Source organism: Dendrobates tinctorius, unplaced genomic scaffold (assembly GCF_039654945.1).
Source record: "Dendrobates tinctorius isolate UK_male_01 unplaced genomic scaffold, ASM3965494v1 ptg000075l, whole genome shotgun sequence".
Lineage (NCBI taxonomy): Eukaryota > Metazoa > Chordata > Amphibia > Anura > Dendrobatidae > Dendrobates > Dendrobates tinctorius.
In genome coordinates, this window is record NW_027361743.1 from 2,157,284 (window position 1) to 2,175,821 (window position 18,538).

Here is an 18,538-nt window from a genome sequence, read left to right on the forward strand (position 1 = left end):
TGACATGGAGTGCACTGATGCACAGCCGCTGATGGATGATTCTGCTGGTACATTCACTCAGAGCACTACATTGTCCTCGCAGTGTACAGAGCCAGATTCTGACCCTGATGAGAGTCAGGTGCCCCTTCCCGCACACTATACCACCATACACGGTGACACAGAGGAAGGTGCACATGACATAGAAGAGGAGGTGATGGATGACCCAGTTGTTGACCCAGATTGGCATCCATTGGGGGAAGAGGGTGCTGCTTCCAATAGCTCAGATGAGGAGCATCCACAGCAGACATCGACATCGCAACAGCTGTTATCTGGCAGGCCCGGAGCACTCAAAAGACAGGTTCCAAACATCAAAAGAGTTGAAGGACAGCTTGTCCAGAGGGTCAAAAGATCACAGCGTGCTAGGCCGCAAAATGTCTGCCAAAGTAGGAAGAGTGCAGTGTGGCACTTTTTTGAACAAAATCCTCATGATCAGGCCAAGGTTATCTGTAAGAAGTGCGCAAAGACCTTTAGCCGAGGGAAAAATCTGAAAAATTTGAATACCAGTTGCATGCTTAGACATTTAACCAGCATGCACTTGCAAGCGTGGACACAACACCAAACCTCAAGTGCCACATATGCAACTGATCACAACGAAGGTAGTCAGCAACGCTACATTGTTTCCCCCACTGTAAGCCCACCGGTTAGCACAGCAGCAAATGTTGAGGTGTCGTTGCAAGACCACAGCAGTCAGGGAATCCCACTGTTATATCAACGAAAGACTGATTCTAGGCCATCAGAAAGAACACCAACTCCATCACCATCATCAACCCTCTCTCAGTCCGCCCTGTCCACCGCTACTTCCACCATATGCAGCTCTCAAGTCCAGCTCACCCTCCCAGACACTATGAGTAGGTCAAGAAAGTACTCAGTCTCTCATCCGCGTACACTGGGTTTGAACGCCCACATTGCCAAACTAATCTCGTTTGAGATGATGCCCTTTCGGTTGGTGGAAAGCACAGCTTTCCGCAAACTAATGGCCTATGCAGTACCACGCTATGGCCTACCCAGTCGCCACTTCTTCTCTCGCAAAGCCATCCCAGCCCTCCACCATCATGTGAAAGACCGCATTGTCCATGCACTCAAGCAGTCAGTGAGCGGAAAGGTGCACCTTACAACTGATGCATGGTCCAGTCGGCATGGCCAGGGCCGTTACGTGTCCATCACTGCTCACTGGGTTAATGTGGTGGATGCAGGGTCCACAGGGGACAGCGGTGGTGGGACAGTGCTGCCTAGCCCACGGTATAGGAAACAGTTGGCTGTAGGCGTTCGACCCTCCTCCTCCTCCTCCTCCTCCTCCTCCAGAAGCGAAAGCTCGTCCACAGAGCGCAGTCGTACGAGCACTCCATCTGCAGCTGCCACTGTTGCACACGATGTGTCCCCCTATCGAGCAGCTAGTGGAAAGCGTCAGCAGGCTGTGTTGCAGATGATGTGTTTGGGCGACAGACACACCGCCGAGGTGCTGGCCGAGTACTTGAAGCGACAAACTGAGTCATGGCTGGGCAGTGTACATCTTGAGGCAGGCAAGGTAGTTAGTGATAACGGCCGTAATTTTGTGGCAGCCATAGCCCTTTCAAAACTCAGCCACATACCTTGCTTGGCTCACACCTTGAACCTGGTGGTGCAGTGCTTCCTCAAAAATTATCCGGAGTTAACAGCCCTGCTCCAGAAGGTGCGAAGACTGTGCGCGCACATCCGCCGGTCGCCTGTACACTCCGTTCGTATGCAGAAGCTGCAGCGATTGCTCCACCTTCCCAACCACCGCCTCATTATCGACATTGCAACAAGGTGGAACTCCACCCTGCACATGGTGGAGCGGCTGTGCGAGCAGAGGCAGGCCATAATGCATTTGTGGGAGGATACACGGCCAGGCACTTTGAGAGCAGACATGGAGTTGACAGGCGTGCAGTGGTCGAAGCTGAAAGACCTTTGTAAAGTCCTTCAGTGTTTTGAGGAATGCACACGGCTGGTAAGCGCAGACGACGCCATCCTAAGCATGAGCATCCCACTTATGCGTCTGCTCATGCAAACTTTGACGCACCTTAAGGAGCAGGCGTCTGCAGCCAATGTTGATGAGGAGGAAGAGGAGGAGGGAATCCTTGATGACATTCAGCCATTGTCTGCTCAGGGACCTCTCCTGGACGAGGTGGAGGAAGAAGAGGAGGAGGAGGAGGATGATGGGGATGATTACTTAGGGGAGGAGGATGCATCTCGTGGGGCAAGTGAAAATGTTGGCGTGGCAAGGTCTGGTACAGGGTTTGTGCGTGACTGGAGGGATGTGGATTTGCCAGAAAGTGCTCCTCCACCCAGCACTCGCAGTGCATCATTGACACCGGGAACATTGGCCCACATGTCAGATTATGCCTTGCAGATCCTAAAAAGGGACCCCCGCATTGCCAAAATGATGAACGATGACGACTACTGGTTGGCCAGCATCCTGGATCCACGCTATAAAGGCAAATTACAAAACATCATGCCACAGGAGAACCTTGACCTAATATTGGCTAATAAACAAGCAACTCTGGTAAATCGGTTCCTTGAGGCATTCCCAGCACACAGCAGCGGTGATGGTTCTCACACGAGCCGTACGGGCCGGGGGCAGCTTGGCAGAGGTGTTCGTGGTGCACACAGCAGAAGTGGCGTTGGAGACAGGGGTTTCATGACAATGTTGTGGACTGATTTTTCAAATACCGCTCACACAACTGGTAATACTGCATCGATGGAAAGTGACAGGAGACAGCAGTTGTCAACTATGGTTACAAACTACTTTTCCTCCCATATCGATGTTCTCCCACACAGGTCATTCCCCTTTGACTATTGGGCCGCTAAACTGGACACCTGGCCTGAATTGGCCCAATATGCCTTACAGGAGCTCGCTTGCCCAGCTGCAAGTGTGCTATCGGAAAGAGTCTTCAGTGCAGCTGGATCAATCCTGACAGAAAAAAGGACCCGTCTGTCAACCCAAAATGTGGATGATCTAACCTTCATTAAAATGAACCACGCATGGGTTTCCAAGGATTTTGTCCCACCTTCCCCTGATGACACATAGGGTGACAGAAAAATGGCTTGCTTTGGTCCACCTATTCCTGGTACTTCACTTATTTCGCCTTTTGCATCAGCTGAATGTCCAACATCAACATATGCCACTTTCTAAAACTCCCTAACTGTGCTGCCTCCCCCCCCATGGCCGGGGTCAACACCTAGCGCACGACACCGTGCTAGTGCCGTTGCCCTGGACAGGTGGGTAGGCCGACTCTTGGGCGTGGGCACTGGCACAGGGTCCCTCATAGTGCAATCAAGTGTCTCTGACGGTGGTGGTGCACACCCGCCGTCAGACACACCGCTGTACTATGAGGGGCCCAGTGCCAGTACCGACGCCCACGAGTGGGCCCCCCTTGCTTGGGCAGGGCCCCAGCATTTGCAATCTTTACCTCTCCCTGCTCCTCCGCTGTGTAATCTGGGCCGTCAAATCCATACTGGGCCTAACACCGTCTGAGCCTGCCTCCTGAGACATATATTTTGAATGTGTACGCTATCCATACATGTTATCCAGGGATACGGTACCCTTTCTAACCTTTGTGCAATCACGTGCAATCCATACTGGGCCTAACACCGTCTGAGCCTGCCTCATGCTGTATAGACATATATTTTGAATGTGTACGCTATCCATACATGTTATCCAGGGATACGGTACCCTTTCTAACCTTTGTGCAATCACGTGCAATCCATACTGGGCCTAACACCGTCTGAGCCTGCCTCATGCTGTATAGACATATATTTTGAATGTGTACGCTATCCATACATGTTATCCAGGGATACTGTACCCTTTCTAACCTTTGTGCAATCACGTGCAATCCATACTGGGCCTAACACCGTCTGAGCCTGCCTCATGCTGTATAGACATATATTTTGAATGTGTACGCTATCCATACATGTTATCCAGGGATACGGTACCCTTTCTAACCTTTGTGCAATCACGTGCAATCCATACTGGGCCTAACACCATCTGAGCCTGCCTCATGCTGTATAGACATATATTTTGAATGTGTACGCTATCCATACATGTTATCCAGGGATACGGTACCCTTTCTAACCTTTGTGCAATGACGTGCAATCCATACTGGGCCTAACACCGTCTGAGCCTGCCTCATGCTGTATAGACATATATTTTGAATGTGTACGCTATCCATACATGTTATCCAGGGATACGGTACCCTTTCTAACCTTTGTGCAATCACGTGCAATCCATACTGGGCCTAACACTGTCTGAGCCTGCCTCCTCAGACATATATTTTGAATGTGTACGCTATCCATACATGTTATCCAGGGATACGGTACCCTTTCTAACCTTTGTGCAATCACGTGCAATCCATACTGGGCCTAACACCGTCTGAGCCTGCCTCATGCTGTATAGACATATATTTTGAATGTGTACGCTATCCATACATGTTATCCAGGGATACGGTACCCTTTCTAACCTTTGTGCAATCACGTGCAATCCATACTGGGCCTAACACCGTCTGAGCCTGCCTCATGCTGTATAGACATATATTTTGAATGTGTACGCTATCCATACATGTTATCCAGGGATACGGTACCCTTTCTAACCTTTGTGCAATCACGTGCAATCCATACTGGGCCTAACACCGTCTGAGCCTGCCTCCTGAGACATATATTTTGAATGTGTACGCTATCCATACATGTTATCCAGGGATACGGTACCCTTTCTAACCTTTGTGCAATCACGTGCAATCCATACTGGGCGTGAGAACGGCTGGCGAGCTGTTAAGCAAGCTACAGCACCTGTCCAGAGAAGTACAGGGATTCCCTAGCAAGGAGACTTATTTGATTGTTTTCAATGTTGGGACAGCAATTTTTGGGGAGCACTATACTCTGGAGAATGATAGATGGGGCCCACCATACACTGGAACATTCCAATGGTGGACATCAGACACTGGAGCAGCATTTACAGGGCCCATTATACACTAGAGCATTAGAAATGGGGCCCATTATGTTTGGAGCATTATTTGGGCCCATAAGACAGTGGAGCTTCATCCATGGGGACCAACATATACTGTAGCATTATGTGGAGCTCATCATATACTGTTTCAAACATTATATTGGACCAATGATTCTGTATGGAGAAATAGATGGGCCTCGTCATGAGATGTAAAAAGTGAGGTATTTTTCATTGTACTATACCGCTATTTATCTGCCGTATCGGAGCATGATGAGTTGTGGTATGTGTTAAAGGGGCGCTCTTTCGCCCAGGGCACATGAAAACCTGCAGCCAGCCCTCCCCCCCACAACTTTAGCCAAATAACCCCCATTTTTCAGTGCGTAACTTGTATTATGAAGTTAATTAAGGTTGACAAGCTTAAGTAAGAAGAATTGATGCTTTTGGCATTCAAATGGGCACTGTAGGTGTGTTTCCTGTCCTCCTCTCACTGCCGACTTTTATTCCCCATTGACTTACATTGGGTTTCGTGTTTCGGGACGACCCCGACTTTTCCCTATAATCGGACGATCTTGCTCGACCCGACTTTTGGAAAAGTCGGGTTTCACGAAACGAAACGCGACCCTAAAAAACCAAAAGTCGCTGAACTCTAGTGACCACTTTATTCCCACACAAGACTTGGGGGCACAACAGCAACTGGATAGTGAGCCGGGACTTAGAAGCAAGGAGTCCGCGAAGCAGGCTACAGCTGTCTGCCGTACAAGTAGAGTTCATAGGAACATCAGAGAAGTGGAACTCCAGTGTAACTCAGTACTAGGAATACTTCATCTAAAGGCGCTATAAGAGGAGACGTTCAGAAAGGCACAAGTTGGCGGAGTGTTGGAAAGGAAGATTCCATCCGGCCTGGGGGTTGACTGAGTCCCAGACCCGGAGGACACGGCACGGAAGCAGGCACCTGTTTCTACAACAGACTGTGAGTAAAGCTTTGGAACTACATGCTCTGGTGTCCTCCACTTATTCACGCGTCAACCTGCCCGGCACTGCTACATCTCCTGCGCCTGACACTACACCATCTAAGTGTCACCATATCTACTCTGCCCTGAGACAACAGCCCTGCCTGTGGAGGGCTATACCATCACTGCTGCACCACACCATCTGTCCCAGAGGATCTGTCTGCAGCGTCGGCCTAACATCTACATTGCCGAACACCACAGGTGGCGTCACGACTTATTCATTGACACTGAACGATTACAATGGGCGCCCCGGGTCACAGCTACCATGACAACCCCCACTGAGATCAACCGGGCCCGGTACTGAGTACCCCACAGCCCTGAGTGTGAGGGCGTCCCACATTTGCCAAGTAAAGGTAATGAAACTGCAACCTGTTGTGTCCTTGCTTTCTTGCTGCAACCTCCCCGGCACTGATACATCTCTGTGCCAACCATTGCACCCTCTTCCTAAACATTCAGCTACACTGCCCTGTAGAGTTGAGCGAAACGGGTCGAAAAAATTCAAAAGTCGCCGACTTTTGGCAAAGTCTGGTTTCATGAAACGAAACCCGACCCTAGGATGAGGTCGGCCACGAGGTCGGCGACTTACGCGCCAAAGTCGCGTTTCAAAAGTTTGTTTTGCGCTCTTTTTCAGCCAATCAGGATCCACGGACACTGTGGGCAACGTGATGACATAGGCACAGGTCACCACCATCTTTCAGAAGGGCATGCAAGTGATTGGCTTGCTTTGGTGGGCGTCACAGGGGGTATAAAAGGGCGTGCATGCCGACTGCCATCTTACTTCTGCCGATCTTAGTATAGGGAGAGGTTGCTGCTGATTCTGTAGGGAGAGCTTTAGGCAGGGAAGAAGACAAAAAAACTGCTTCTGCTGCTAGCGATTTGGCCTGCACAACACACCAGTCACTGTGTGTGCAGTGCAAGGGGAGGCTATATAGTGGTGTATCAGTGGTGTTGGTTGTTGGGCTGCCTTCTAAGGCTTCCTGACATTCCTGCATTGCTGTTTACCCACTGCTCCGCAAACTGCTTTTTTAAAAGCAATCCCAATTTTTTTTTTTGTCCTTCTGAGAAGAAAAAAAAACTGCTTCTGCTGCTAGCAATTTGGCCTGCACAACACACCAGTCACTGTGTGTGCAGTGCAAGGGGAGGCTATATAGTGGTGTATCAGTGGTGTTGGTTGTTGGGCTGCCTTCTAAGGCTTCCTGACATTCCTGCATTGTTGTTTACCCACTGCTCCGCAAACTGCTTTTTTAAAAGCAATCCAATCTCCCTTATCCTCTAGTCACTTTTGTCACAGCTGTGCCATCGAGCCTGTCACATAGCGCTCAGATATTCATTGGGCCTCACACAATCCAAAAGTGTCCAGTGTCCAAAAGTGTGTGCAGAGATTCAAAATCTCCCTTATCCTCTAGTCACTTTGGTCACAGCTGTGCCATCGAGCCTGTCACATAGCGCTCAGATATCAGTGGGCCTCACACAATCCAAAAGTGTCCAGTGTCCAAAAGTGTGTGCAGAGATTCAAAATCTCCCTTATCCTCTAGTCACTTTGGTCACAGCTGTGCCATCGAGCCTGTGACATAGCGCTCAGATATCAGTGGGCCTCACACAATCCAAAAGTGTCCAGTGTCCAAAAGTGTGTGCAGAGATTCAAAATCTCCCTTATCCTCTAGTCACTTTGGTCACAGCTGTGCCACAGAGCCTGTCACATAGCGCTCAGATATCAGTGGGCCTCACACAATCCAAAAGTGTCCATCCAGTGTCCAAAAGTGTGTGCAGAGATTCAAAATCTCCCTTATCCTCTAGTCACTTTGGTCACAGCTGTGCCATCGAGCCTGTGACATAGCGCTCAGATATCAGTGGGCCTCACACAATCCAAAAGTGTCCAGTGTCCAAAAGTGTGTGCAGAGATTCAAAATCTCCCTTATCCTCTAGTCACTTTGGTCACAGCTGTGCCATCGAGCCTGTGACATAGCGCTCAGATATCAGTGGGCCTCACACAATCCAAAAGTGTCCAGTGTCCAAAAGTGTGTGCAGAGATTCAAAATCTCCCTTATCCTCTAGTCACTTTGGTCACAGCTGTGCCATCGAGCCTGTCACATAGCGCTCAGATATCAGTGGGCCTCACACAATCCAAAAGTGTCCAGTGTCCACAAGTGTCTGCAGAAATTCAAAATCTCCCCTGTCCTATAGACACCTTGTACCTTGTTTTACATTACTATATAGTTTGTTGGATTTTGTCTACATTTCTACCAAAAATGAGGAAGGCTGGTGGAAGAGGCCGTGGAATTGGGCGGAGGTTGGCAGCTGGTAATGATGGTGTTGGTGGTGGATCTGATGGTAGTGGCAAGAGCAAAATAGGACCGAATGCAGGAGGTGCTGACCCTGCGTCATTGTCTGGCTACATAAGGCCTCGAACGCTTAGTTTTCTAGGAGTTGGCAAACCGCTTTTAAAGCCAGAGCATCAGGAAAAAGTTTTGTCTTACATTGCTGACTCAGCCTCCAGCTCTATCGCCTCCTCTTCTTCAGTTGTAAAAAGTAAAAGCACTGAGTCGTCATTGGAGGCTCATGTTCATGAACCACACCTTTCCTTGTGTCCTTCACCCCAACCAAGATTTAAGGATGACGCAGGCCATACTACTGATTACTCCATGGAGCTGTTTTCACATACCATGCCTGGATTATCAAGTGAAATGGTGAATTACCCAGGCCAAGATGAATCTGACACGGAGTGCACTGATGCACAGCCGCTGATGGATGATTCTGCTGGTACATTCACTCAGAGCACTACATTGTCCTCGCAGTGTACAGAGCCAGATTCTGACCCTGATGAGACTCAGGTGCCCCTTCCCGCACACTATACCACCATACACGGTGACACAGAGGAAGGTGCACATGACATAGAAGAGGAGGTGATGGATGACCCAGTTATTGACCCAGATTGGCATCCATTGGGGGAAGAGGGTGCTGCTTCCAATAGCTCAGATGAGGAGCATCCACAGCAGACATCGACATCGCAACAGCTGTTATCTGGCAGGCCCGGAGCACTCCAAAGACAGGTTCCAAACATCAAAAGAGTTGCTGGACAGCTTGTCCAGAGGGTCAAAAGATCACAGCGTGCTAGGCCGCAAAATGTCTGCCAAAGTAGGAAGAGTGCAGTGTGGCACTTTTTTGACCAAAATCCTCATGATCAGGCCAAGGTTATCTGTAAGAAGTGCGCAAAAACCTTTAGCCGAGGGAAAAATCTGAAAAATTTGAATACCAGTTGCATGCTTAGACATTTAACCAGCATGCACTTGCAAGCGTGGACACAACACCAAACCTCAAGTGCCACATGTGCAACTGATCACAACGAAGGTAGTCAGCAACGCTACATTGTTTCCCCCACTGTAAGCCCACCGGTTAGCACAGCAGCAAATGTTGAGGTGTCGTTGCAAGACCACAGCAGTCAGGGAATCCCACTGTTATATCAACGAAAGACTGATTCTAGGCCATCAGAAAGAACACCAACTCCATCACCATCATCAACCCTCTCTCAGTCCGCCCTGTCCACCTCTACTTCCACCATATGCAGCTCTCAAGTCCAGCTCACCCTCCCAGACACTATGAGTAGGTCAAGAAAGTACTCAGTCTCTCATCCGCGTACACTGGGTTTGAACGCCCACATTGCCAAACTAATCTCATTTGAGATGATGCCCTTTCGGTTGGTGGAAAGCACAGCTTTCCGCGAACTCATGGCCTATGCAGTACCACGCTATGACCTACCCAGTCGCCACTTCTTCTCTCGCAAAGCCATCCCAGCCCTCCACCATCATGTGAAAGACCGCATTGTCCATGCACTCAAGCAGTCAGTGAGCGGAAAGGTGCACCTCACAACTGATGCATGGTCCAGTCGGCATGGCCAGGGCCGTTACGTGTCCATCACTGTGCACTGGGTTAATGTGGTGGATGCAGGGTCCACAGGGGACAGCGGTGGTGGGACAGTGCTGCCTAGCCCACGGTATAGGAAACAGTTGGCTGTAGGCGTTCGACCCTCCTCCTCCTCCTCCTCCTCCAGAAGCGAAAGCTCGTCCACAGAGCGCAGTCGTACGAGCACTCCATCTGCAGCTGCCACTGTTGCACACGATGTGTCCCCCTATCGAGCAGCTAGTGGAAAGCGTCAGCAGGCTGTGTTGCAGATGATGTGTTTGGGCGACAGACACACCGCCGAGGTGCTGGCCGAGTACTTGAAGCGACAAACTGAGTTATGACTGGGCAGTGTACATCTTGAGGCAGGCAAGGTAGTTAGTGATAACGGCCGTAATTTTGTGGCAGCCATAGCCCTTTCAAAACTCAGCCACATACCTTGCTTGGCTCACACCTTGAACCTGGTGGTGCAGTGCTTCCTCAAAAATTATCTGGAGTTAACAGCCCTGCTCCAGAAGGTGCGAAGACTGTGCGCGCACATCCGCCGGTCGCCTGTACACTCCGTTCGTATGCAGAAGCTGCAGCGATTGCTCCACCTTCCCAACCACCGCCTCATTATCGACATTGCAACAAGGTGGAACTCCACCCTGCACATGGTGGAGCGGCTGTGCGAGCAGAGGCAGGCCATAATGCATTTGTGGGAGGATACACGGCCAGGCACTTTGAGAGCAGACATGGAGTTGACAGGTGTGCAGTGGTCGAAGCTGAAAGACCTTTGTAAAGTCCTTCAGTGTTTTGAGGAATGCACACGGCTGGTAAGCGCAGACGACGCCATCCTAAGCATGAGCATCCCACTTATGCGTCTGCTCATGCAAACTTTGACGCACCTTAAGGAGCAGGCGTCTGCAGCCAATGTTGATGAGGAGGAAGAGGAGGAGGGAATCCTTGATGACATTCAGCCATTGTCTGCTCAGGGACCTCTCCTGGACGAGGTGGAGGAAGAAGAGGAGGAGGAGGATGATGATGGGGATGATTACTTAGGGGAGGAGGATGCATCTCGTGGGGCAAGTGAAAATGTTGGCGTGGCAAGGTCTGGTACAGGGTTTGTGCGTGACTGGAGGGATGTGGATTTGCCAGAAAGTGCTCCTCCACCCAGCACTTGCAGTGCATCATTGACACCGGGAACATTGGCCCACATGTCAGATTATGCCTTGCGGATCCTAAAAAGGGACCCCCGCATTGCCAAAATGATGAACGATGACGACTACTGGTTGGCCAGCATCCTGGATCCACGCTATAAAGGCAAATTACAAAACATCATGCCACAGGAGAACCTTGACCTAATATTGGCTAATAAACAAGCAACTCTGGTAAATCGGTTGCTTGAGGCATTCCCAGCACACAGCAGCGGTGATGGTTCTCACACGAGCCGTACGGGCCGGGGGCAGCTTGGCAGAGGTGTTCGTGGTGCACACAGCAGAAGTGGCGTTGGAGACAGGGGTTTCATGACAATGTTGTGGACTGATTTTTCAAATACCGCTCACACAACTGGTAATACTGCATCGATGGAAAGTGACAGGAGACAGCAGTTGTCAACTATGGTTACAAACTACTTTTCCTCCCATATCGATGTTCTCCCACACAGGTCATTCCCCTTTGACTATTGGGCCGCTAAACTGGACACCTGGCCTGAATTGGCCCAATATGCCTTACAGGAGCTCGCTTGCCCAGCTGCAAGTGTGCTATCGGAAAGAGTCTTCAGTGCAGCTGGATCAATCCTGACAGAAAAAAGGACCCGTCTGTCAACCCAAAATGTGGATGATCTAACCTTCATTAAAATGAACCACGCATGGGTTTCCAAGGATTTTGTCCCACCTTCCCCTGATGACACATAGGGTGACAGAAAAATGGCTTGCTTTGGTCCACCTCTTCCTGGTACTTCACCTATTTCGCCTTTTGCATCAGCTGATTGTCCAACATCAACATATGCCACTTTCTAAAACTCCCTAACTGTGCTGCCTCCCCTCCCATGGCCGGGGTCACCACCTAGCGCACGACACCGTGCGAGTGCCGTTGCCCTGGACAGGTGGGTCGGCCGACTCTTGGGCGCGGGCACTGGCACAGGGTCCCTCATAGTGCAATCAAGTGTCTCTGACGGTGGTGGTGCACACCCGCCGTCAGACACACCGCTGTACTATGAGGGGCCCAGTGCCAGTACCGACGCCCACGAGTGGGCCCCCCTTGCTTGGGCAGGGCCCCAGCATTTGCAATCTTTACCTCTCCCTGCTCCTCCGCTGTGTAATCTGGGCCGTCAAATCCATACTGTGCCTGACACCGTCTGAGCCTGCCTCCTGATGTATAGACATATATTTTGAATGTGTACGCTATCCATACATGTTATCTGGGGATACGGTACCCTTTCTAACCTTTGTGCAATCACGTGCAATCCATACTGGGCCTAACACTGTCTGAGCCTGCCTCCTGAGACATATATTTTGAATGTGTACGCTATCCATACATGTTATCCGGGGATACGGTACCCTTTCTAACCTTTGTGCAATCACGTGCAATCCATACTGGGCCTAACACCGTCTGAGCCTGCCTCCTGAGACATATATTTTGAATGTGTACGCTATCCATACATGTTATCTGGGGATACGGTACCCTTTCTAACCTTTGTGCAATCACGTGCAATCCATACTGGGCCTAACACCGTCTGAGCCTGCCTCCTGAGACATATATTTTGAATGTGTACGCTATCCATACATGTTATCTGGGGATACGGTACCCTTTCTAACCTTTGTGCAATCACGTGCAATCCATACTGGGCCTAACACCGTCTGAGCCTGCCTACTGAGACATATATTTTGAATGTGTACGCTATCCATACATGTTATCTGGGGATACGGTACCCTTTCTAACCTTTGTGCAATCACGTGCAATCCATACTGGGCCTAACACCATCTGAGCCTGCCTCCTGATACATATATTTTGAATGTGTACGCTATCCATACATGTTATCTGGGGATACGGTACCCTTTCTAACCTTTGTGCAATCACGTGCAATCCATACTGGGCCTAACACCATCTGAGCCTGCCTCCTGAGACATATATTTTGAATGTGTACGCTATCCATACATGTTATCTGGGGATACGGTACCCTTTCTAACCTTTGTGCAATCACGTGCAATCCATACTGGGCCTAACACCGTCTGAGAATGATAGATGGGGCCCACCATACACTGGAACATTCCAAAGGTGGACATCAGACACTGGAGCAGCATTTACAGGGCCCATTATACACTAGAGCATTAGAAATGGGGCCCATTATGTTTGGAGCATTATTTGGGCCCATAAGACAGTAGAGCTTCATCCATGGGGACCAACATATACTGTAGCATTATGTGGAGCTCATCATATACTGTTTCAAACATTATATGGGACCAATGATTCTGTATGGAGAAATAGATGGGCCTCGTCATGAGATGTAAAAAGTGAGGTATTTTTCATTGTACTATACCGCTATTTCTCTGCCTTATCGGAGCATGATGAGTTGTGGTATGTGTTAAAGGGGCGCTCTTTCGCCCAGGGCACATGAAAACCTGGAGCCAGCCCTCCCCCCCCACAGTCTGTAGCCAAATAACCCCCATTTTTCAGTGCGTAACTTGTATTATGAAGTTAATTAAGGTTGACAAGCTTAAGTAAGAAGAATTGATGCTTTTGGCATTCAAATGGGCACTGTTGGTGTGTTTCCTGTCCTCCTCTCACTGCCGACTTTTATTCCCCATTGACTTACATTGGGTTTCGTGTTTCGGGACGACCCCGACTTTTCCCTATAATCGGACGATCTTGCTCGACCCGACTTTTGGAAAAGTCGGGTTTCACGAAACGAAACGCGACCCTAAAAAACCAAAAGTCGCTCAACTCTACTGCCCTGGGATTACAGCTCTGCCTGTGGAGGGCTACACTATCATTGCTGCACCACACCATCTGTCCCAAAGGATCTGTCTGCAGCGTCGGCTTAACATCTTCATTGCCGAACACCACAGGTGGTGTCACGAATCACTTATAAACTTTATTCCACCACTTAATTTCCCTTTTACATGGGCGCCCAGGGCCGCGGACCGGGTCACTGCTGCTGTGACATTCCCCTCTGAGAGACCGGCCGGGTACCGAGTACCCCACAGCCCTGGGAGGGCGACCCATAAGGCCGTCCCTGAATTTAGATCATTTATATAATTTTGAAGGGGGCTCCAATGCATTTTTGACAATAGTATGTACTGTTAAGGGGAGAATATATGGCACATGAATATATACAAGAATCAAAACAGTACCACTATATAGTGGCTTTGTAGAATATTAGGATCATGTTGCTTTAAGATACTTCTGGCTTTCTGCTGAATTATTTCTGTGCATGACCCACCTAGGCTTCATATAATACCGCAATACTGGGTGGATTGGGTGGATCGGGCTAAAGAACAATAGTTATGTAAACGGTGATTATGTAGCATATGAGAACAGTAAACAGTAACTCAGAAACGTACATAGTGATATGTAGCGGCATGGGAACGGTAAATACTAACTTAGAAATGTACCCATGATGTAATAACACAAACTCTGTATAAAAGCTGTTCATTTTTGGATTAAAGACAGAGAAGAATCATATTGACATGATACACCTTGTCTTGTGTATTCTTTTCTCCGTGCACATAAAATCTCTACCAAAGATCCAATTTGGCCACAGACAATTAAGACGGGCCACACCCTACTGCGGCAGAATCAACAGTTGGCGCTCAAACAGTGGGGCTCAGGACGATACCAGATGATCACAGCCGCAACAAAATCTCCCCCCAGGACGGACGTCTTTCCAGCGGGACGAGACTGCAGCTCGAGACCTGGTGAGAAAATATATCATCTTACCTAACCTTCTGTATTCACGTCCGGCTGGGAGGAGATAGTTGGCTGTCTTCTCTGAACCCTTAAACTGACCACGTTTGAAAGTCCTGAGCCTACGGACCCGGTCAGGTATATAATTCCTTAATTGTCTGTGTGTATTGTCCGGTCTAACCAATTCAGAGGGTGTGTCTAGAATCTGTCAAGTATCTGATAAAAACTATTTCATACTGCACTAGCGCTACTAGAAACAAAACAGAGCAGAGTACAAAGGGGGTGTTCACACTGGGTTATCACCCTGGTTCCGACCTTAGACGGTCGAAGAAGTTATAGGTATATATATATATATATACACATATAGGTGCTCACGTCCGGCCATACGCCCACAGTATAAACTGGGCCCGGTGACGTGAATGACACGGTAGTTTTTAAGGAAAGAGGTGATTACTAAATTTTCCCCACTCTGCTGAAATATCAACCACCTATCTAGAGGTGATTACCACTATTTACTATACCTAAAGTGACAAAAAGCCCAGCCCTAGTTGCCTTGGTAACAAAAGAACAGTGAAAGGGATAAGGAATACATTCATAATAGTTTTTTTTTATGTTTGAAGTATTGATGCATTGTTGTGACACGCCTGTCCGCAGCTCTCATATTGAATATACTGCCATACTGGTTAGACTGCTATTTCAGCTGCATTTCCTGAATGCAAAGTGTTTAACAATCACGCTACATTATCTGTATTCAGTCCGGAGGATATAAAATATAGAGTGTAATAAGTTGTTTTATAGTATACACACAGTAACCCTTCAAGCATATTTATAATTACGGTAATCTAAAAGTTTAATTGTCTGCCTTATCTGCTTTGCCTCTCTGCTTTGCTGTTTTGGTTGTTTGCATATGTGATTGTTACCTCAGCCAGCCTGAAAAGGAAAAAAATATAGATAGGGAGACGTACTGAGCAAATTCACTGTCACTCTGGTTCCGGTCCTGCTCTCGGCTTGACCGATGATCGCAGAAGTCTGAACTGTGTCTCTCCCAGTGGGCAAGTGGGAGCAGGGGCTTGATTACTCTCAGTGATTTTCCAACCTCTAAGTGGTTGGTGACTTCTTGCGGGTTTCCCACCGGACATCATCTGGCTAAGATGATGGTGTTTTAGCTGCAGCATAGGTTCATAAGTTATATGGGTGGAAGGGTAATTTCAATTACCGTGTTGATGTGACTGAGTGATTGCTCTCTCCCTGAAAAGTATGGTTTGCCCAGGTGTAGATTTTTCACCTCTACAAATCAGGCTGGCATATGGATAGGTAAATTGCGAATTTTTTTGGTGTCAAGGATTCGCAGTATTTGATGTCAGTACCAGTTTTAAATTCATTGTCTTTTGTCTTTTGTAGTGTGTATAATTTGCAGGAGGCGTACTAGCATGTGGTTAAAATTTTTGAATGCATTCTATGTGTGCATACATATATATGTTGTGAAATTAGAGAATTGGATAAACTGGTTTTGTTCTGCATACTATAATTATAAGGTTAGTTGGTTCAGGTAGAAAGAGAATTACTTGAATGGTAATTGCTTGATTTGTACAGATATCTCTGTGAGATCCGAGGTCTATTGTTACTTTTTAGTTATTGTTTTACTAATGTCACTACATTTCTCTATGAGATGGTTTTCTTTGAAATGTTTTAGAGCGAAAGTTTTGAGGAAACAGAAATTTTAACAATTTATAAGGTATTTTTATACTACGCAGTTTCTGGATACACAAGATTTGTGAAATACTCTGGTGTTAGTTGTTGGTTAATTCCCTATATTACTGTGTTCAAGATAGCTAGACATCACTATGTTCACTGAAGACCCCTTTACTCGGACATAAGGAGTACATACAGCTTTTACAGTCACATATCCAACTGTTCATAACCCCGTGAGAATTTGTTTCAAGACGCCCACATACATGTTTTTCAGATATACTCAGAATTCAGATGATAGAATGGGTGGGAGCAGTCAGTCAATATCTATAAGACAGATATGACCCATAGTGGAGTGAGAAAGAAAATGTACGTTAAGAAACCCTCCGATCCCGAGGGGAGGAGCATTAGATAAGAAGGGATAGAAGAATGTGTTAATGAGTGGAGAGCAGCGTCTCAGCCTCAGGTATTATGAGGTGTTACAGGACCCTGAAGCATTTTATAAGATGGCAGAGGAAGTTAGGAAAAAAGGCATGAGGAGAGGAATATAACAAGATTGCTGAATTTTGTGCAAAACAAATATTTACACAGGAAGATGTCAGTTGCAATATCTGCATTACATTCATTTATACTTCTATATACATTCCCGATGACTGGACGTGTGCCAGCTGTCAAACGCAGAATGCAGAACATCGTGAGACTTGTTCTGACTGTCAGATGAGCAACCCAAAGAGCCGTACCTTCTTTCCAACTATTTATATAGACGGCACGTCTTGTGCTACATCCTGTCCAGCATCCATTATAGTTTTATTAATTAATGTAATTTATGAAAAGAATAATGAAGAAAAAGATGAATATGACATGGAGGTATATAATTAAACAGAACAGGAGGAGACAGGAAATAAATAGCTCAGACTGATAATCTACAGTATTTATCGTTATATGGTGAGGGGACATAATCATCATCATCATCATCTTTTAAGCCTCAAAGCTCATTCTTTTGTACACAATCTACTCCACACAAGGACTCCTGGAAATATGCAGGGAAAAGGAGAACCTGTGGATAATTTCTTCCACCAATGTAACAAAAAGTTTCTGGATCTCAGATTTGAAATGCAAATTAGTCCCCATTTGGAAGAAGCTTGACACCCACCAATACCGAGCTCCAGATTTTAATAGGGTATTGGCATACTGATTCCACAACCCATGAAAGTACGTATACTCTTGCAGCCCCCCCCACAATAATACAATAGAGAAACAACATCTCTCACCCAGACAGGGGTTGAGGATACTCCTCTCAAATTCCTGGTGGGTCCCGATGCAATCAGAAGATTGATCAGGGACATTGATCTACTTGCTGAAGAAGTATGTAGTCTTTTCTTTTTTTTACAGGACACATCTGTAGATCATGTGGGTGTTGAACTAATGGCACTGATCCCAGACTCAATATTGGCAGGCTGAAAATCCAGTTTGTAAAGGTGGGGCAGAAGCCAGTAGCCCAGCTGCCAAGGAAATTGCAATATTTACCCTCCATTTCATTATTTGCAATTATTTCTATGAAGTTATGGATAATACATGACTTATGTGCTGTCAATGAAGTTATAGTACTGAACACATCTATGGTACCAAACCCACACACTATGTTTTGTTTTTATCAATTCTATTTATTTTTCTATGGTTCACGGTGATTGACCTGGCCAATGCTTTCTTCAGTTTATTTCTACATGCTGCAAGCCAGTACCTGCTTGTTTTCACACGAGGGCCAGCAATATATTTGGACTATGATGCCTCAAGGGGCACAGTATAGCCTCTCTATGTTCACCCGAGCCATGACCACGGTCCTGGAGCCCTGGAAGAGGATACATCCCACAGCCACTTTTTTTTTTACAATACATATGGATGACCTCTGACCCTGACTGAAGACAGCCAAGACAATACTGCTCTTCTACACACGCAACCTTTTTTATAACTATTTTAAGGTTAACCAAAGAAGGTATCGGTGTGTTTTATATGCTAAATTGCAATCACATTTTCACAGCTCTAGGACTGCCACGCTATA

General features: G+C 47.4%; 1 long non-coding RNA gene across 1 annotated transcript in view; it reads right to left on the reverse strand.

Annotated features, from left to right (window-relative positions):
• Nucleotides 1-17,875, reverse strand: part of LOC141096389 (uncharacterized) — an 80,247-nt gene extending 62,372 nt beyond the window's left edge. The window contains exon 1 of the long non-coding RNA XR_012233682.1: nucleotides 17,751-17,875. This is a non-coding gene — a long non-coding RNA (uncharacterized lncRNA). The remainder of the gene's footprint in view (nucleotides 1-17,750) is intronic.
• Nucleotides 17,876-18,538: the final 663 nt, after the last annotated feature.